Source organism: Chiloscyllium plagiosum, chromosome 35 (genome assembly GCF_004010195.1).
Source record: "Chiloscyllium plagiosum isolate BGI_BamShark_2017 chromosome 35, ASM401019v2, whole genome shotgun sequence".
NCBI classification, from domain to species: Eukaryota; Metazoa; Chordata; class Chondrichthyes; order Orectolobiformes; family Hemiscylliidae; genus Chiloscyllium; species Chiloscyllium plagiosum.
This window is the reverse complement of record NC_057744.1, coordinates 22,231,543-22,253,939: the sequence shown is the minus strand read 5'-3', so window position 1 is coordinate 22,253,939 and position 22,397 is coordinate 22,231,543.

The following is a 22,397-nucleotide window of genomic DNA, read 5'->3' as shown; positions in this document are numbered from 1 at the left end:
TTTTGAATCGGTGGAATTGTGAGAGGAAGTCAAGCCTCGGTATCCCTAATTGATCTTGTGCCAGCCTTTGTACTTCTTACTTACACTTCAGCAGAAAATTAATATGTAAATTGCAACTGCAAAATAATTTGCATTTAAATTTCATAAGCTCCAAGAGTAAATTTTAATCAGATATTTTGAGTGCAACATTTAAAAACTGGGACATGCAAATACTTCATGGAATAATTCCAAGACAATCGTACTAATGATGAATAACTTTGAAAGAAGATTCAATACAGCAAAATTCAGGAATTTGCTTCTGAGTGCAGTATCTGTCACAACAACTGTAAGCAGTTATTATGCTCATCTGCTGGCTGAACCCAGGTGCTGAATGCTTGCACACACTAATCGGCTTATGCTGATGAAACCAGAGGACTCAGTATGAGCTGCAAAATTTATGATCTACTGAACAGATGAATATTTTCATATTTCTTGTACATAACTTGGCAGCTGCTAAACTTAAACTGCCATTTTTGAACACATCACCATCTAGTATTATTATGCATAGTAAACAACTTTTAACAGAATTGACAATGTCCTAAAATTAACAAAAAGTAATCATTGAATGTAACTTATTTAAACAAAAGAAAACTAACAACTGTATTCACATTTAGGAGTCACAAAACTGATACAGCAGCAAGAAGAAATTTGTTAATACGTACATGTTTTATTATTAACTATGCATACAACCACCTTCTATCAATTCTTTATCATATTAAACATTCAAAAGTATCTGTTAATTGTTATATCGACTTTCACATAGCCAGCAATGTGGAGAAATGACTCACTCTGTGCGTTAATGAAAGTTAACACAAAAATATTCCATGACTGCAACCATTGCCCTCTGGATTTCAAAAGCTCAGTTAATGAATTTGTGATTGATAAGGAAGTCAAAAGGTTTAGGGAGTAAACCAGAAAGCAGAGTTGGTCATATTAAGAACAGTTGTGATCATATAAATGGCAGAGCGGATTCAATGTGCCAAATGGCCTGCTTCTCCTGTTCCTAATTTATATGTTGTTATATAAGTCTTCAATTCAGTAAAATATTAAAATTCACACCGGAAATAGCTATTAGAGGTGAGTTGGTGATGAACGTAACGGTTGGCTATGTGTCTAATGTTGCTAATTAAGGAGTAGTGATTGAAGTTATCAGGACTTGACTCCAAAGAGGTTTGTTTTAATTTTGATGGGAGGAGACCAAGCTGCTCATCTGAACATTGAGCATTTCCCTTGTATCTCTAGTCATGACACAATTTGGTGGTCATTTGCATTCATCTTCTTTTCAGTTTGTCTCACCCCTTCCTCATCAGATGAAGATTATTCCTCGCCAACTGCCTCCTCTATCTGTATGTCTGTCTGGATTATGGTTTTATGCAAGATAAGGAGGCTACTCTGAATAGGAGATCCAGTCTCTGGAATATATCAGTAAACTTTAACCATTGCTTTAGAAGTCTAATAGAGAGCTTGCAGCTCCCCATTATTGTTCCATTAGTATGATCTGTTCATAGATATTAGGATTACAAAGAAATATTATAAACTCTGTAGCTATTCTTAAATGATTCTAGAAAACAGGAAAGTGTGGAATTGTTTGGCCGTGTAAAATTAGTGCATTGTAACAGCTGCATTGAAACCAGGCACGGACTGGTATCTCAGCTCCATGATCACACATATTCCTGCATGTTGGTCCAGTTGGCATGATGCTGGTATCTAATATACAATGATGCCAACAGTACAGATTCAATTCCCATGCTAGCTGAGGTTAGAATGAAGGCATCTCAAGTTTGCCCCTTGCATGAAGTCTGGTGACCCTCAGGTTAAACTTACCATGCTAATGAGAAAGTTCTCTATTGGGTCACTGTAACGTTCACTTTTCAGTTGATCAAAAACATGACGATTGACGAAGCTTCTGGTGATTTCTCAGATACTTTGATGGCAATCAATAGTACCTTATGTTGGAACAGAAGACAATCATTGCCAATCAAGGTCATCTCATTTTGATTGTTATCATAAATGGGAATACATACTTGTTAGCTCTGACGAAGAAAGCATTGGTAAAATTCCTTGATGCACTTGTTTAGCACCACTCCAAAATTCTTAAAATGTCCTCAGTAACCACTGGAATGAGCGGAGGCAAATATATTCAAGGGAATTGTCACCTTTAAAGCCTCTAGCATAGTATGGTCTCCCAGTATGGCTGGCAGGATTATTAATGCAAAGCAATCTGCTCCACATATTTCCAGAAAGTTCATTTTGCCCTCTAAACCTAGTTGATGGAAATTGCAAACAGGTCCCATCACCTACAACTTCTCAGAGCTGCAGCTGTCGTTCATTCTGCATATTGAAGATCCTGCTGCGTTTGTCCTTTCTCTCCTTCCTCTTCCTCTGCCCAATGCTTGCATATCATCAGCTTTTGCTGTTTACTGAGAACAATTAAGAAAAAGAACATACCACAAATAAGTCAAGTCACAATCCAGACAGACTTAGTTACACACAGATGCGTCTGATCTGAGCATCTGAAGTTCCTGAGCTCTTTCAATCCTGCAAACCATTGAGCTGTGAACCAATCTGATGAAGTGAAACCTAATGAGGTGGACAATTGATTGGACTTCTGTTCCTTGCAGTTAAATTCACATTAGATCTACATTGTGACATATGAGCCCTACTCATATGAGTTGCATAAGGCTTTCACCAAGATGAAACAGGAACTTCAGCTGCTTGGATGCTCTGCAAATCAGAAAGTGCTATTGGGAATGCAGTGTGTTAGGAATAAAATGTACTTTTGTCCAATTTTAACCCCTCTCACACATCATTCTTGTGCCGAGTTGAGTTAGATCCCCCTCATAAATTCTATTTACTTCATTTATTCACATTCCATATGTAAATCACCTATACCTAATCCAGTCTTTACTTGATTCTAAATTACTTCTCACCTCCTCTTCCTCTTTTCCATCATCTTAGGCTGCTGCCAATTTAGAATTGATTACTATTATCTTTCAAAGGGAACCAAATTGCAGCTCAGGGGTTCAAACTTGCAATTTATTTCACACAAGTCAAGCAAGCAGCTGAAATATTGGGCTACCTAATGAATTTTTATTAAGGCATTTAAAAGTAGAACTGTTTTTTAAAACCGATATGAAATATTTAAGGAGCTCATGCTTACTATAATTCCAAATAACAACCATCTTAAGGGTTAGAAATATATTTGCGCCCTAGATCAGAAAATTAATTGCTATTTATTTTTGATTAACTGATATTTTTCTACTTTGAAATGCCATTGCATCATGGAACTAACAGATCACATCTGAATAGTAAACATCCTCAGGTTGAAATAAAATTAAGTATAGATTATGACCAATTCCAAGAGAGCCATTTCCTTAATCAAACCTGAGTATTACTTTGTAGTGCACTTAAAGGTATCCCATAGCCTCTAGGTATTTCCTGTTGAATTATATTAACTGTTCTTACTTGCTCTGGCATACTTTCAGCTAAGATTCAAAAGTAGCCTGAGGTTTTAATTAGCTTCCTGTACCATTATGTGAAAAACTAATGATAATGGCTAATTGTGAATTGTAATGCTGCACCATTAAGTATTAGCAATATGCATCACTTCAAACAGGTTGACATTTCTTTAAAATCTAGCAAAAACAATTATGCCTCGCATTACTAATTATAAAGTGAGAGGAAGGAACAGTATCTTGCTGTCTTGGAAACACACAAACAAAATCAGAAGTATCCGAATGCGTTATGGTGAACTTTTCTTTGTTTATGAGAAAAATTGAAATTGTCTCAGTAGTTTGCACAATGCATCAAAGCGCTTATTGGCAATCACTCTCAGTAAGGAGTATGGGAAGAGTGTGTTGTTTCAGTACCTCTCCCTGTACTCCAGAGGTGAGATGAGAGTGACTGCCCTTAACATCAAGGCTGCATTTGGCTGAATGTGGCATCAAGGATGTGGCATCATTCCTGATGGAGGGTTTATGCCCAAAATGTCGATTTTCCTGCTCCTCAGATGCTGAGAGATGATTTAATTGAGACATATAAGTTAATCAGAGGATTAGATAGGTTGGATAGTCAGAGCCTTTTTCTTCAGATGGCGATGTCCAGCATGAGGGGACATAGCTTTAAATTGAGAGGTGATAGATATAGGACAGATGTCAGAGGTAGTTTCTTTATTCAGAAAGTAATAGGAACATGGAATGCACTGCCTGCAAAAACAGTAAACTCGCCAACTTTAAGGACTTTTAAATGGGCAATATTGGTGATAATGGAATATTGTAGGTTAGATGGTTTCAGATTGGTTTCACAGGTCGGTACAACATTGCGGGCCAAAGGGCCTGTACTGCGCTGGCATGTTCTATGTTGTATGCTCATTCATGACTCCTCAGATGCAAAACAGCCCATGCCCAAATACAACAAGACCTGGATAATATCCAGGTTTGGCTAACAAGTGGCAAATAATAGTTGTGTAACACAAATGTCAGGCAGCGAGATTTCCAATAACATACAATCTAATGATTGCCCCTTGAGTCCCATGCATAAATTTTAAAAAAGAGAATTTCAATAGAATTTACAGTATAGAAGCAGACCATTTGTCTAAACACTCTCTGCCAATGTTTTCAAGCTTCACCTGTGTCTCCTCCACCTTATTTGACTTAACCTTATAAATATATTATTTGATTCCTTTCCTCCTCATGTTCAATTAGTTTCTTCTTAAATGCAACTAAAGCATTCACATCAACTATTCCTCATCATAGTGAGTAAAACATTGCAATCAGAGTCTGGAAAAAAAATTCTATTCAATTTATTGGTAGCGCTCTTCAATTCATAACCATTAATTTTGGAGTCCCCATAAGAGATACCACTTGAATCAAAAACAGAAATTGCTGAAAAATCTCGCAAGGTCTGGCAGTAACTGGAGAGAAATCGTAGTGAATATTTTCGGTCTAGTTATCCTCCTTCAGAACTGATTGTAGCTCGAAAAAGGATGGCTTTTATACTCTGATTTCTCTCCACATATTCTGTCAGTCCTGCTGAGATTTTCCAGCGATTTCTGTTTTTATTTCAGATTTCCAGCATCAACAGCTCTTTTGGTTTTTCTTCACATGTGCCTTAACAAGCTTCAGAACATTAAATATCTTTAGTGGGTGTCTCCTTGGTCTTCCATTTTTTTTTTCTGGAGAAACGTACACTGCACTGTTCAGACTGCCTGGCATTTCTAATCTTTAAGTTGTGGAGTTGTCCTTGTACAGTATATCTTTTTTTGGACTTTCTGTAGGCCTCTGTGTATGCCTTGGAATGCATAGAACAGAACTGTTTTCTTAATTGTGACTTACCTATGTTTAGATACAAACTGAGTATAAATTCTCTGCTTCCCAGTTCTACTTAGGAAGAAATCCCTGTGAGAATTTAAAAGGAAATCATTGCATTTTTGACAGACAGGTCTGGGAGCATCCAGACATAATACTTCGTAATTAAGAAGTGCAAAGATTATGAGAACAGCATTATTTGCATAATTTAAACAACGTTGTGATGTCTTTTGCTTAAAAATGATTAATTCATGTCTGGAACAGAAACTTCTTTTATTCTAAACTTCGATACATTTATTGTTGTACCAAGGAATCATTCAAAACTACTTTGTCAGATGGTAATCAAGATGAATAATGTTTAGTTCTGAGAACTGAAGTTTTTCCCATTGCACAGCTCATTTATTGCTATAAGGTAGAAGTAGCAGATTTAGAAGCAAAACCCCAAAAGTCAACTTTAACCTCAGCCTCAAGCTGGAATGCCTTTGAAATCCAACACCTAATCATATGTCACAATATGATTGTGAAAATAAATACTTAGATTTTGCAATAAACATGATATTAGTGAAATGCATCATCGGATTTGATTTTCTTGTCTTTTGAATTAAAGGAAATAGCAACACTTATCAATATTCTAAAAGGTTTCAATGCTTCTAGATGTGTGTTTTGTGAAAGTATGTAAATGTGAGATGATTACTGAAATCCCCGATCAAGAGGGGATAGCAGGAATTAGATTTTAAAAATACATTGGAGAGTCTGATTTTGGACTTTAGAACACAAGTAGATGAATTATATATGAATTTCCGCTCTTCCATATTCTAACTGAAGTATCTATAAGATTGCAATGAATGAATTACAAAATCACGATTCGAGCAGGAGGAATTTTAGATAAGTGCTCATCTGTTAATATTCCAAGGTGTAATTTCAGGTCAAAGTTTTCATAATTGCCAGTCACTTTATTATCTTACTGCAGATAAGAAAAATGCCGCAATATAAATGGATCTTTATATATTTTACACTGGAACAATATTCTGAATAATTTGAACACTCAAGAGGGTTTCACCAAACTCTCCTGTTTTTATTCATTATTAGTGACGTCTATGATCTATTATTATACATTGAATCAGTTGATTCTCCCATGAGTGTAGCTTTTGGTCTGGTTAATAATTGGTACTTGAATTACTTTCCACTTGGAAGGGTGTTATCTTGAGAATATTATGTATGCAGCATGAAGATAGAACAAACGCTTTCATGAGTCTATTTGCCTAGATGAGTCACAACAATAGCAACTTGCATTTATGTAGCGACTTTAGTGTGGTAAATCATCTCAAGGTACTTCATAAGACCAGTATCAAATAACCTTTGATTGAAATGGATTATAAAGATTAGCTCTGTTTATAGTTACCTGCTATCCACAGTGTGTGAAATTAGCAAATGTCAAATGAGAACATTGGCACATGAAATTATCACCATAATCAAGCCAAAGTCAGAGGCCTGAATTTTAGTTCCTGGGTCAGATGTTCAGGGTCGGGACAAATCCTGGCTCCATGAAACTGACCTTCAAAGTTGGCCATTCATGCTCCTCTTTTTCTGGTCCAGGAGTACAAGCTGGATTCGGAGACAGGCTGGGTGATTCGGGCAGAATCCAAGAGGCTGATGGCTTCTGAGGAGGATGTGTACAAGGTCTACCTCAGGGCTCCAAAAATTAAAAAAGGAATGAAATGTACAACATTCCTCAAGCCCTCATCCCTTATACCCCTTTCAGTCTCCTCAACCCCATGCAGTTACCATGCTCAACCCATCCTAATCCATATTACCCAATGTCTTCTACCCTTGCTCCTATACACCCTATACTTTCCGATGGCTCTACCATCATCCATTCTCACTCATATCTCCTATGTTAAATTTCTGCTATTTCATGCCTACCAATTGTCCCTTCGAGCATTTATTCCCTCTTCACCTACTATACCAACTCACTGATTATCATAGAGTCATAGAGATGTCAGCACGGAAATAGACTCTTTTCTTCATGCTGACCAGATATCTTAAACTAATCTAGTCCCATTTGCTACCATATGGCCCGTATCCCTTTAAACCCTTCCTATACATCTACCCATCCAGATGCCTTTTAAATGTAACAATTGTACCAGCCTCCACCACTTTCTCTGGCAGCTCATTCCATACACATACCATTCTCCGTGTGAAATAGTTGCCCCTTAGCTCCCTTGTAAATTTGTTCCCTCTTACCCTAAACCTATGCTCTCTAGTTCTGGACTTCCCCACCCCAGGGAAAAGACCTTGCCTCTTTACGCCATCCATGCTCCTCATGATTTTATAAACCTGTATAAGGTCACCCCTCAGTCTCCAATGTTCCAGGGAAAACAGCCCCAGCCTATTCAGCCTCTCCCTATAGATCAAACCTTCCAACCCTGGCAACACTCTTGTAAATCTTTTCTGAACCCTTTCAAGTGTCACAACATCTTTCCTATAGCAGGGAGACCAGAAGTGTACACAATATTCCAAAAGTCCACTAATAACAATGTAAGACGATTAATGAATTCTCTGATCAAGAGAGATGGCACAAATTTGATTTTGAAAATATATTGGAGAGACTGAATTTGAACATTAGGACAATGATAGCTGAATTACATTTGTTTGAACTTCTTGTCTTCCATATTCTAACTGAAATACGTATCAGGTTAAAAAAAAAAGTTATATTGATAAAATTTCTATATTATAGACTACATTCTATTGAGCAAAACAACTTATTCATAAAGGTATATTATAATAGTTCTTGACTAATGTGATAGCACTTTGGCAGTTTAACAGTTTGAAGGTTTAATGCATATTTTGGCCACAGTCTTCCCCACTTTGAACAATCGCAAAGGATACCTGACTTCCTTCACTAACTGACTATGCATTCCTTCAAAGTACCTGACTTCCGCTAAAGGTGTCCCACATCCTTGACGAAAGTATATCCTTGTTATCCAACAGTATCTACAAAGTTCAGATCTGCTCTTAGTGGGTCTAATATGCACACTCTGTGTTCCACATGGCAGGGATGGCAAGATCCCACTTATGCACAGGTTGCTAATGTTGTGTTGGGAAGAGTTGTCAAAGAGGAGTCTCCAGTTCTGTGTTCAGCAGTACAAGCAATCTTTATTCACACCTCTTTTACCACACATGTGGGAGAGGCCAGAGATTTATCTGAATCTGGCTTTCACATGGAGCCAGTTTCCTTCTTAAACACAACTCAGATCAGAGGTTAGTAACACTGTTCTTTTCCCAATAAAGTACAGGATATTTATACATACTGCATTAGAATGTTACATGCAACATTGACATCAGTGCTTGCCATTTCTCCTCTGACCTACACATCCAACCCTGTAAATATATAATCAACGATGGACAACTTCATGGGCAACCTTAGGTCCTCTCATCATCTCATGATGTTTGCCAGACTCCCTATCACCTGTCCCTGGGAGATCTTACAATGCATCTTATTGACCACATTTTAAGACCGAATGCTATGTCCCTTCCCAGATATTTCCCAACTACATCATACTGAATGGGGTGTTGTTTGCTACTTTGTGAAGCTGCAATTGATTTCTTGAAGTTATAATATCTAAGCAATTGCCCCCTTACAATATTATCAGTTCTCTGGTATCCTTTCACAAAGTTATCTGTTTTTTCCCTTTGTTATACGTCATTCTAACCTTGATGTTTATACCATTTGTCCTTCAATTCCCTCCTGCTGATATGATGGGGAATCCTCTCTACTATCTACAGTCATTGGTCTAAAATAATTCAGGTAAATTTCTTAACATTAGTTTCTTTTAGTTGCATTTATAATTTCAGTATACCTACATGTATAACACATAATGACAATTACTTCAAAACAAAACTTTGATTATGGTGGGATCAGACTTTGCCTTGTACACTTTACTAAATAACAAGATTTCTATGAGGCACTTCATTATCTTGTCTAGTTGCCATGAACTTGAAGGCCATTGTGCTGACTGTGGAAACTGCTGCCTCAACTAACAATTTGTTTCAACAACGGGCAACTCCAAAAATTGTAAAGGGCTAACTTCCTCTGTAATATGTGCAAAACCGAGTCTTACCTGATAGATACCTCCCACGATAAAGAGAAGCACTGTTTTAAGCTGGGACTTGCCATCTCATATCACTTCTGCCATTTTCTCCACAAAACAGGGAGCCTCTCTGTCATGGTGAAAATTTGGCTCATACTTGCATTCATATTGTACTATGCTCATCAATAAGCATGTCATACAGTGATGAAGTGCAAATGTGACAGTGATGAAAAGAGTTATCAACAAAATTGATGAAGGCATCCAAACCTTGCTTTCTTGTGCTCAAATCAAGAATACGCAGCCACAGATGTCTTTCCAGTTTGGATCGAAACACGCACAAAAGCAGAGAATTCCAGATGTGAGTTGAAGATAAATGGCTTTCACATCAAGGCAGAGTTTGACGACTTGTTACATCAAGAAGCTTGAACAAAATTGAAGTCAAAGGGAATCCAGAGAAAGTTCTAATTTTGCTATCATCATATTTAGTAGAAAGAGAGCTCATTATCAATTTTGGAGGTCAATTGAGTTAGCTCCAGAACATCACTCAGACCAATGTCCTGGACAAAACCATCACCAACTCTTTCTTTAATAATCTTCATCAAGAAGGGATGGTGATAGATCATTGCCAAATGTTCAGTTCTACTTCAAGCTCCTAACATAATAATGCAGTCCATGCTTGCCTGCAGCAAGATCACTACAACATTCAGTCTTCAGCTGACAGATAGCAAACAATATTTAATTGTACAATACAAATACTAAGGAATAATAATTTCCAATAAAAAAAGATATATCTGTGTATTCTTCCTAAATTCAATGCTACCATTGCTGAATCCCTCACTATTAACACTTTGGGGGTCACCATTGATCAGAAATCTATCCATACTTTGGCACCAAGATCAGGTCAGAGATTGAATATCTGTGACAATAAGCTCACCCAAAAGCCTTTCCACCATTTACAAAACACAGATCAGGAGTACTGCCCACATGTTTGGATGAGTGCTGTGACAATAACACCCAAGAAATTAAATAACACCAAATACAATGCAATGCATTTGATTCACACCCCATTGACCACCTTAAACTTTCACTCCATCCATCACCAACATATCATGGCAGCAGTTTGTGTTGTCTATGAGATGCACCAGAAAGAGCTCACAAAGGTTCCTTCAACAACATCTCCTGTACTCCTTGACCTTATAAATTAGAAGTCAAGGGCAGCAAGTATATGGGAATGGAACTATCTCCAAGCCACCTCAATCAACTCACACAACACCTTGATTAAGAAATATGGTTTAACATTACTCTTTCATTGTCACTGGGACAAAACCCTGGTATTACTTCCTGACGAGCATTGAATCCTGACTTGTTCAGCTCACAGCCCACGCACAAATAAATAAACAGCACTTTAGGAATAACCTCATTGAGTGCAGCAGATCAAAAAAATGACTCACCATCACCATCCCAAGGGTAATTAGGATTGGGCAATGAAAGATGACATTGACAGTGATTCTCATGTCCCTTGAAAGCAACAATTTTAAAAAAAAAGGTCTTCAAAAATTGATCAACTATGGCAACAGAACCTTGGTTTTCTGTTTGTTTATCCACTTTAGCAGTTCACCCACATCAGATCTCCTTGCACCAATAAGGTCTGACTGTGAAGCATCTTCTGAAGAAATTCATACCAAGTAAGCTCTGTCATTCCTGAAATATTATCATTGCTATTTGAAACTGAAAAGACAATTTCTACTCTTATAAAGTAGAATTTGTATGAAGATAACTTTTTTCGCTTGTACTGAACACGTTAATCTAATTTCATATTCGCCAGCTTATTTAATAACTGGCTTTGAAAATCTCCATCACGTAAATTAAATAAAATGTTAATTTTCATTGGCTTGTTGTACAACTTTTTATTTTAATGATGGGACTAGCATGATTCTATCTTACAATACTATTTAATCAAACTAAGCCATAATTTCTTGCAATCTGATAACCCAATGTAAATAGCAAGGCAATAATTCTCATTGAGGAATCCCTAATTAAACACTGTCTTATCTTTACCTGATGTTTTCCAATAAAACAAGCTGAGAGATGTAATTAATGAATTTCATGAGCTATAGCTTTAAAAAAATGTGCCTATTCATATTCAGGAGCTCTCAGTCAAGATCGTAACTGCTATTTGCATGCAGTGTGCAGAGCAGGAGATAAAGAAATAAGAGTTGATTGACAACCAGAGGTAGAATATTCAATCTGACTTGGCTATATCTGTAATTGAACAACTGCTGATCTCAAAGACAGAGAAATGACAAGCAAAAGTGACCTCTAGCAAATCAACTTTTCAAGTTACTCCAGTTGTTATGAGGTTCTATTAGCACTACATCAATATTTATCTGAAGGTCTTAAAAAAATTCACAATGGAGAATTATAGAGTCATTGAGTTATATAGCATGAAAAGACCATTTGGTTTAAGTCATCCATGCCAACCTAGTCCCATTTACCAGCACTGGTGGAAAACAGAACATTTAACAACTTGAATCAAAGGTGAGAGACTTCATTTCTGCAGCGGGAGTGGGAACCAGGAGGCTGTTGGGAAGGTAAATTCTGCATTTAAAAACTTACTATAGCGTAGAGGCTTCTGGGACTTTCTCTACCCCTTCAGGTATATAAGTTGGCTGTTTGCTACACCTGAGACCCTACACCTGTAGGACCTCCCATCCACTCAACCACTTCCTGTCACCTTACACCACTAGAGGGAAGTCAAGTAAGCCTTTTCTTTTCTCTTTCATTTATTAGTAAGGGAAGTTAGCAGAGATGGCAGTGCTATGTTCCTCCTGTAGGATGCATGAGGTGAGGGACACCATTAGTGTCCCAGCTGAGTACACCTGCAGGAAATGCACCCAATTCCAGCTCCTTGAAGACAGTGTTAGGGAATGGAGCTGGAGGAACTCAGGATGTTTCAGGAGGCAGAGACAGTTATAGATAAAAGCTACAGAGAGATAATTACTCCTAGAAATGAAGACACTTGGGTGACTTAGAAGGGGTAAGAAGCAGTCCGTGCAGGGGTCCCCTGTGGCCATTCCCCTTAATAACAAGTATACCATTTGGATACTGTTGTAGGGGACTGCTTACTAGGGGTAAGCCATGGGGTACAGGTCTCTGGCACAGATTCTGTCCTTGTTGCTCAGAAAGGAAGGGGCAGAGGAGTAGAGTGTTAGCCACCGGGGACTCCATAACTAGGGAGGCAGATAGGAGATACTGTGGGAATGAGAGAGACTCATGGTTGGTGTGTTGCTTCCCAGGTGCAGGTCCAAGATGTTTTGGATCATGTATTTGGGATCCTTAAGGGGGAGGGGAGCAGCTCCAAGTCGTGGGCCACACAGGCACCAACAACATAGGTAGGAAAAGGGATGGGGAGGTAATGCAGAAATTCAGGAAGCTAGGGTGGAAGCTAAGAGCTAGAATAAACAGAGTTGGTATCTCTGGTTTGTTCCTCCGCTACATCGATGACTGTATCGGCGCCGCCTCGTGCTCCCACGAGGAGGTTGAACAGTTCATCCACTTCACCAACACCTTCCACCCCGACCTCAAATTCACCTGGACAGTCTCAGATTCCTCCCTCCCCTTCCTCAACCTTTCTATTTCTATCTCAGGCGACCGAATCAACACGGACATCTACTACAAACCAACCGACTCCAACAGCTACCTGGACTACACCTCCTCCCATCCTGCCCCCTGTAAAAACGCCATCCCATTCTCCCAAATCCTTCGACTCCGCCGCATCTGCTCCCAGAAGGACCAGTTCATGAGGTGTTGGAGGCAAGGGTAGTGGGTTAACAAGGTGAAAAGCATACATTACGTAATGCCAGTTAACAAGGTTAAGAACATCTACTGTACAATGCCAGATGGATTAATCTTTACTGTTGACGCTCACTGATTGTATCGGTCACCCAATCAATATTGATGTTGCCTTATCTGGATGCTGCTCCCTGTAAGTGACTACATAATTCCTTAAGAATCTGCTGTTCAAAAGACGACAGAGAACTCATGTCTCTATGCACGAGCGATCATTCTCTCTCCCTCCAGGGCATGGAATAAAAATGAAGGAGGTAAAGCCGTACTGTGTCTCAGTGTTTGCTTCGACTGATACCGGGATAGGGAAACTGGATGACAATAGTCCATCTGGTCTGGGTGATTTATTCACCTTCAGACCTTTCAGCTTCCTCACACCTTGTCTTCAATGATGGCCATGTGTTGCTGGAAAAGTGCAGCAGGTCAGGCAGCATCTAGGGAACGGGAGAATCGACGTTTCGGGCATTAGCCCTTCTTCAGGAATGAGGAAAGTTGGTCCAGCAGGCTAAGATAAAAGATAGGGAGGAGGGACTTGGGGGAGGGGCGTCGGAAATGTGTTAGGTGGAAAGAGGTCACCACCCCAGTCTGACCTATCACCCTCACCTTGACCTCTTTCCACCTATCACATTTCCGACGCCCCTCCCCCAAGTCCCTCCTCCCTATCTTTTATCTTAGCCTGCTGGACCAACTTTCCTCATTCCTGAAGAAGGGCTAATGCCCGAAACGTCGATTCTCCTGTTCCCTAGATGCTGCCTGACCTGCTGCGCTTTTCCAGCAACACATTTCCATCTCTGGTTTGTTACCCAAGCCACGTGCAAGCAAGGCAAGAAATAGGGAGAGTGTGGTTGAACATGTGGCTACAGGGATGGTGCAAGAGGGAGGGTTTCAGATACCTGGATAATCAGTCCCATTCTAGGGGATCTCAATAAACGGGATGGTCTATACCTGAACCAGAGGGGTACCAATACCATGGGCTGGGGGTGGGGGGGTGTTGGTGGGGTGTGGAGAGCAGAATTTGCTAATGCTCATCAGGAGGGTTTAAGCTAATTCAGCAGGGAGGTAGGCATCTGTATTGTAGCTCCAGTGTACAAGAGGTTGAGAGTAGTAAGGTCATAAATAAGGTTTCAAGGTCACAGGAGTGTACCAGCAGGCAGGAATGTAGTTTGAGGTGTGTCGACTTCAATGTCAGGAGCATCTGGCATAAGGTGGGTGAACTTGCAGCATGCGTTGGTACCTGGGCCATTTCGGAGACATGGGTAGAGCAGGGACAGGAATGGTTGTTGCAGGTTCTGGAGGGTAGATGTTTCAGTAAGATCAGCAATGGTGTTAAAAGAGGGGGAGGTGTGGCATTGTTAGTCAAGGACAGTACTACGGTGGCAGAAAGAACATTTGATGAGGACTCATCTACTGAGGTAGCATGGACTGAGGTTAGAAACAGGAAAGGAGAGGTCACACTGTTGGGAATTATCTATAGGCCTCCAAAAAGTTCTAGACCTGTAGAAGAAACGATTGCAAAGATGAGTGAGTGAAAGTAATAGGCTAGTTGTTATGGGGTCTTTTAACTTTCCAAATATTGACTGTAAAAGCTATAGTTCAAGTACTTTAGATGGGTCAGTTTTTGTCCAATGTATACAGGAGTGTTTTCTGACATAGTATGTATATAGGTGTACAAGGGGCGAGGCCACATTAGATTTGGTACTGGGGAATGACCAGGCTGGGTATTAGATTTGGAGGTGGGTGAGCACTTTGTTGATAGTGACCACAATTCAGTTATGTTTACTTTAGTGATGGAAAGGGATAGGTATATATCGCAGGGCAAGGGATATAGCTGGGCGAAAGGCAATTCTGATGCAATTAGGTGAGGTTTAGGATGCATAGGATGGGGAAGGAAACTGGAGGGGATGGACACAATTGAAATGTGGAGCTTGTTCAAGGAGCAGTGACTGCATGTCCCTGATATCTATGTGGGCAGCATGGTGGCACAGTGGTTAGCACTGCTGCCTCACAGCGCCAGAGACCCGGGTTCAATTCCCGCCTCAGGCGACTGACTGTGTGGAGTTTGCACATTCTCCCCGTATCTGCGTGTCTGGGTTTCCTCCGGGTGCTCTGGTTTCCTCCCACAGTCCAAACAAATATGCAGGTTAGGTGAATTGGCCATCCTAAATTGCCCGCAGTGTTAGGTGCAAGGGTAAATGTAGGGGAATGAGTCAGGTTTGGTGCGCTTCGGCGGGTCGGTGTGGATTTGCTGGACCGAAGGACCTGTTTCCACACTGTAATTAATCTAAAAAATCTGTCAGGCAGGGAGGAAGTGGTTGAGCGAGGGAAGCATGGTTTACTAAAGAAGTTGAACCTCTTGTCAAGAGGAAGAAGGAGGCTTATGTAAAGATGGGACATGAAGACTCAGTTGGGGCGCTTGAACGTTACAAGTTAGCCAGGAGAGGACATGAGAAGTCTTTAGCAGGTAGGATCAAGGAAAACCGTAAGGCTTTCGAAAGGTATGTCAGGAATAAAAGAATGACAAGGGTAAGATTAGAGTCAGTCAAGGACAGTAGTGGGAAGTTGTACATGGAGTGTGAAGAGATAGGAGAGGCGCCAAATGAATACTTTTCCTGTGTGCACAGTATTCACACACGAAAAAGACAATTTTGTCAAGGAGAATGGATATAGAAGGATGGGTTAGTAAATTTGTGGATGACACTAAAGTCAAAAGAGCTGTCGACAATGCAGAAGGATGTTGCAGGTTACAGAAGGACATGGATAAGCTGCAGAGCTAGGCTGAGAGGTGGCAAATGGAGTTTAATGTGGAAAGATGTGAGGTGATTCACTTTGGAAGGAGTAATAGGAATACAGAGTACTAGGTTAATGGTAAGATTATTGGTAGTGTGGATGAGCAGAGAGATCTTTGTGTCCATGTAGTTAGATCCCTGAAAGTTGCCACCAGGTTGATAGGATTGTTCAGAAGGTGTATTTGCTTTTATTGGTGGAGGGATTGAGTTTCGGAGCCATGAGGTAATGTTGCAGCGGTACAAAACTCTGGTGCGGCTGCACTTGGAATATTGTGTACAGTTCTGGTTGCCACATTATTGGAAGGATGTGGAAGTATTGGAAAGAGTGCAGAGGAGATTTATTGGGATGTTGCCTGGTATAGAGTGAGGGTTTTATGTGGAAAGGCTGAGGGACTTGAGGCTGTTTTTGTTAGAGAGAAGAGGTTAAGAGACGACTTCATCGAGGCGTACAAGATGATCAGAGGGTTAGTTAGGGTGGACAGTGAGAGCCTTTTTTCCTGGATAGTGAAAACTAGCATGAGGCAAGATAGTTTTAAATTGAGGGGTGATAAATACAGGACAGATATCAGAGGTAGGTTCTTTACTCAGAAAGTTGTAAGGGCATGGAATGCCCTGCCTGCAACAATGGTGGACTCGCCAACATTAAGGGCATTTAACTGGTCATTGGATAAATGTATGGATGATAATGGAATAGTGTAGGTTAGATGGGCTTTAGATTGGTTTCACTGGTTGGCACAACATCTAGGGCCAAGGGGCCTGTACTGCACTATAATGTTCTATGTTCTATGTTCTATCCCTCTAAACCCTTGATATTCATGTACCCATTGAGATGCCTTTTACATGTTGTAATTGTATCCACCTCCACCACTTCCTCTGGCAGCTTGTTCCATGTACACATCACCCTCTGTGTGAAAGGATTTCCCCTCAGGTTCCCTTTAAATCTTTCCCTTCTCATCTTAAGCCTATCCCCTCTAGGTTTGGATTTCATTACCCATGGAAAAAATATCTCAGCTATTCACCCTATCCATGTCCTCATGATTTTATAAACCTCTGTAAGTTCACCCTAAGCCTCCAATGATCAAGGGAAAAAAACCTCAGCCTATTCAGCCTCTCACTATCATGCAAACCCTCCAATACTGACAATATACTTGTAATCTTTTCTAAACCCTTTCAAGTTTAACAATATATTTCCTATAGTAGGGAGACCAGAATTGTACACAGTAGTTTATAAGTGGCCCATCCAATGGCCTGTACAATTTCAACATGAAATCTCAGCTCCTCTACTCAACACACTGACCAATGAAGGCAAGCATACTAAATGCCTTCTTCACCACCCTTGCTACCTGCAACTCCAAGAAACTATTCACCAGTACCCCTAGGTCTCTTTGTTTGGCAACACTCCCTGGGTCCTATCATTAAGTAGATAAATCCTGCTCTGATTTGTCTTATTAAAATTTAACACTTCAGATTTATCTAAATCAAACTTTATCTGCCACTCTTCAGCCCATTGGCACACCCTTGCTTTAGTTATGCTCTTTTTTTCAATAATAATATTCACCTTTCTCTCAATTTAACCCTTTAACCCTTAAATTACAGACCTCTCTCTATTGAGAGAGTGTTACAGTGAGAACCATTCCCAAATGCAAGGCAGTTACAATCTATAAGATCACTAAAGTGGGCAATAGAGGAACCATTTAGAATTATCACCATGCCCTTGTCCATAATTGTCCACCCTACTCAGGGCTTCTTAAGATAATTATTATAGCATTATTCACTGGTACATCAACGTGTGTTTGAATGAACCACCAGGATTGATTTTGTTACATTGTCAAAATATTTTAGGATTAAAACCATTGTAACACCACGAAAAGTCTGAATTTTTATGGCATTGTTAACACGGTCAAGCATTCAAAGGCACTTCACAAAAGTGTTATCAAACAAAATAATGAAATGAGCCACAGAAAGATCAACTTGGAAATATTGGTCAAAGAGGTAAGTTCTAATAAGAATCTTAAAATGGAAAAAGAGACAGAACTTTAGGGATCAATTTGCAGAGATTTGGGCCCTAGTATTTGAAGGCATAATCACTAATGGCAAAATCAGTATTGGCAATGCACAGAGGTTAGAACTTAAGAAGTGCAGATATCTCTCAGACGGTGGTATAGGTGGAGGAGGAAAGAAATGCCTTTTCCTTTCTCGTATTTGACCACTATTGTGATTCAGCTAGGAACAAATTTGCTGCTTTTAATCAAAGTTACTACCTATTTAGTTCTGAATCAATATTTGTGTGAATTAAAGGATTTTAAGAAAACTATAGCATATAGATTTTGAATGTACACAATATCTGTCACAGGATATCTGGGACAAATCTAACTGAATAGATAAATCAATGTATAAGTGTGCAGTGGTTTCAGGTGGATGACAATAAGTCTTTTAATGGCCATACACCATTGGAACACATTGCCAATTGTAGGGAACTATTTTAAGGCCCAGTCACATTGGACTAATGTATATTAGATCTACAAAAGCAACAATGTTGATTAAAAATCTATCCAGTATCCATCAAATCAAAACATTCACAAGGGTTTGTTAATTGTGATGCAAACTTTTTTTTGGAAACAGCATTTTATTGAAGCAAATGTTTCCACTGATCCAATAAACGAGTGCTTCAGGAACAAACAAAGCACAATTTCAGCTTAAACTTGTTTTATTACAATTCATGGTGGGTGAAATTAATCAAAGACTGAGAAAATCATCCTTCAGAAGTGTTCCCATTAGTACGCTGATCATTGACTGGCATCAAAAAATAGTATCTTAGCCACAGACTGCCAGTCACCCAAGGCTTTCACTTTATATTCATGTTGAGTTAGATGTCCTTAATGTCTTTGAATTCCAATAAAGAACATTATGGCATACATCAATTTGATTTCCTTTTGTTTTATATCTTCAAAAAAGGGCACTTGGCCTTTGATATTGCCTGAGGCTAGAGTTGCCGACTACTGGCACAGATTTGATGGAATTATAGAAATTTACAGCACTGAGGAAGGCCATTCAGCCTCTTATTCACTTTGGCTGAAAATATAGTGAGCAAACATATTCCCATTTTCCATTTTTTTAGTCAATAATCCTGTAGTTTGGGACATTTCAATTACATCCTTCAAAACTTTTTGTAAAATGTTCTGATTTAAATGTTGCTGCCTTGACAAAACGCTCAGGCAGTGGGTTATAGATCTCACGTAAACTTCTCTACGTGAAAAGAATTCCACTTTGTATGCCTGTAAATGTTACTCCAGATTATTTTCAATCTAGGCCTTGTTTTTTTTTTCATTTCCTGGAAGAGGCCCATCAGAATTTTACACGCTTTATTTACATCTCCTTCCACCACCTCTTTTCTATAGAAAACAATCTCAGCCTATTAAAGTTCTCCTGTCCTGAAAGTATGTGTGTCTTTCTATCTCTGTGTGTGTCTGTATGTGTCTTTCTCATTCTCTTTCTGTGTGTGTGTGCGTGCATGTAAGCATGAGAGTCTGTCTGCATGTGTCTGTGAGTGTGTGTGCTTGTGAGTGAGTGTGTATATCAAGAGTGAATGTGCTTGTGAGTATGTGTGTGCATGTGCACGTGAGTGAGTGTGTGTGAGCCTGTGTATGTCAGTGAGTGTGTGTGTGCATGTGAGTGTGGGAGTGTGTGTGTGTGTCTGTGAGTGTGTGTACCTCTGAGTGTGTGTGTGCATGTGTGTGTGTGAGTGTGCGTTTGTGTTGTGTGTCTGTGAGTGTGTGTGCATGTGAGTGTGTGAGTTTGTGTGTGGCATGTCTTTTGTGGAGTCTCACTGGAGCTTTCTGATGCTGTGTTTGACAGATCAAAATGATCGCTATGACCTCCTGGTTTAATCAGGCTCATTATAATTCAGCTACCATAATCCTCCAAAGAAAGGGACAGCAAAAATCTTTTTGGTACGGGCGTATATGGCTTTACTGGGTCTCTCCAAAGGGGAGTCTGATACATCATAATTGATGACGATGATGATCCAACTAAATGATCACTGACATCTATTTGACCAACTATGTTAATAGCTCTCATTCAAAGGGTGGTTATCTCCAGTTTGCTTCCAGTTCCTCGGGCTGCAGAGGGCAGGAACAGGGAGATAATGGACTTGAATGTGTGGCTGAGGAACTGGTGCAGGAAGCAAGGATTTAAATTCTTGGATCACTGGGGTATGTTTAGCAGTAGGGATAAATTATACAAGAGGGATGAGTTCCACCTTAATAGGTGGGGGACCAGCATTCTGGCAATCAGGTTTGCCATTGCAACACAGGTCTGTTTAAACTAAGTAATGGGGGGAGGGGACAAACTGGAAATTTAAGAAGGAAGTTGAAGGGAAAATGAGAATAAGAGAAGTTAAAAAAGGCAACAGAATTAATGGAGCAGAAAACTCAAAAAGGGATCATGCAGTATGGTCAAGTGAAATAGGGATTGATGGGAAGGGTGAGGGGAGTAACAAATTAAGAATATTAAATACGAATGCACAAGGCATAATAAATAAGTTGGATGAGCTTGAGGCTCAGTTGAAAATTGGCAGGTACGATATTTGTGGGGATAACTGAGACGTGACTTCAAGTGGACAGGGCCTGGGAAATATTCAAGACTATACATGCTATCGAAAGGACAGAGTGATGGGCAAAGGAGGTGGGGTGGCCCTGTTATTAAGGAATGATATTCAGTCCCTTGCGAGAGGGGTCATAGAATCAGGAGATATAGAGTCAGCATGGATCGAGCTGAGAAATTCTAAGGATAAAAAGACCCTAATGGGAGTTATTTACAGGCCCCCAAACAGTAGTCTGGATATAGGATGTAAGTTGAATAAGGAGTTGAAATTGGCCTATCATAAAGGTATTACTACAGATGTTGTGGGGGATTTCAACATGCAGGTAGATTGGGAGAACCAGGATGATACTGGACCCCAAGAAATGGGGTTTGTGGAGTGCATCCAAGATGGATTCTTGGAACAGCTTGTACTGGACCCTACCAGGAAGAAGGCAATTCTGGATCTGGTATTGTGCAACAAACTGGATTTGATCAGGGACTTCAAAGTAAAGGAGCCATTAGGAGGTAGTAACCTTAATATGATAAGTTTTGATCTGCAATTTGAGAGGAAGGAGGGAGTATCAGGAATGTCAGTATTGCAGTTAGACAAAGCGAACTATGGAGCTATGAGGGAGGAGCTGGCCAAAGTTCAATGGTTTAATACCCGAGCAGGGATGACTGTGGAACAACAATGGCAGGTATTTCTGGATATAATGCAGAAGGTGCAGGATCAATTCATTCCAAAGAGGAAGGAAGATCCTAAGGGGAGGCAGGGGTGGCTGTGGCTGATGAGGGAGGTTAAGGAATGTATAAAGATAAAAGAGAAGAAGTATAACATAGCAAAGATAAGCGGGAAGCTGGAGGACTGGGAAATTTTTAAAGACCAACAGATGATAACCAAAAAGGAAATACGCAGAGAAAAAATGAGGTATGAAGGCAAACTGGCCAAAAATATGTAGGAGGACAGTAAAAGCTTTTTTCAGTATGTGAAAATGAAAAAAAAAATGGTTAAGACTAAAATTGGGCCCTTGAAGACAGAAATGGGGAATAAGGAAATGGCAGAAGAGTTGAATAGGTACTTTAGATCTGTCTTCACTGGGGAAGTCACAAGCAATCTCCCAGATGTAATAGTGGCTAAACTGAAGGGAATTTATATTAGGCAGGAAATGGTATTGGATAGACTGTTAGGTCTGAAGGCTGATAAGTTTCTGGGACCTGATGGTCGGTATTCCAGGGTACTTAAGGAGGTGGCTCTAGAAATCGTGGATGCATTGGTAATCATTTTCCAATGTTCTATTGATTCAGGATCAGTTCCTGCGAATTGGAGGGTGGCTAATGTCGTCCCACTTTTCAAGAAGGGAGTGAGAGAGAAAACAGGGAATTATAGACTGGTTAGCCTGACATCAGTGGTGGGAAAGATGCTGGAGTCAATTATCAAAGACAAAATTATGACTAATTTGGATAGCAGTAACAGGATAGGTCAGAGCTAGCATGGATTCACAAAGGGGAATTCGTGCTTGACTAATCTTCTGAAATTTTTTGAGGATGTAACTTTGAAGAGAGACAAGGGAGAGCCAGTGGATGTAGTGTACCTGGACTTTCAGAAAGCCTTTGATAAAGTCCCACATAGGAGATTAGTGAGCAAAATTAGGGCACATAGTATTGGGGGCAAGGTACTGACTTGGATTGAAAATTGGCTGACTGACAGGAAGAAAAGTGTAGTGATAAACGGGTCCCTTTTGGAATAG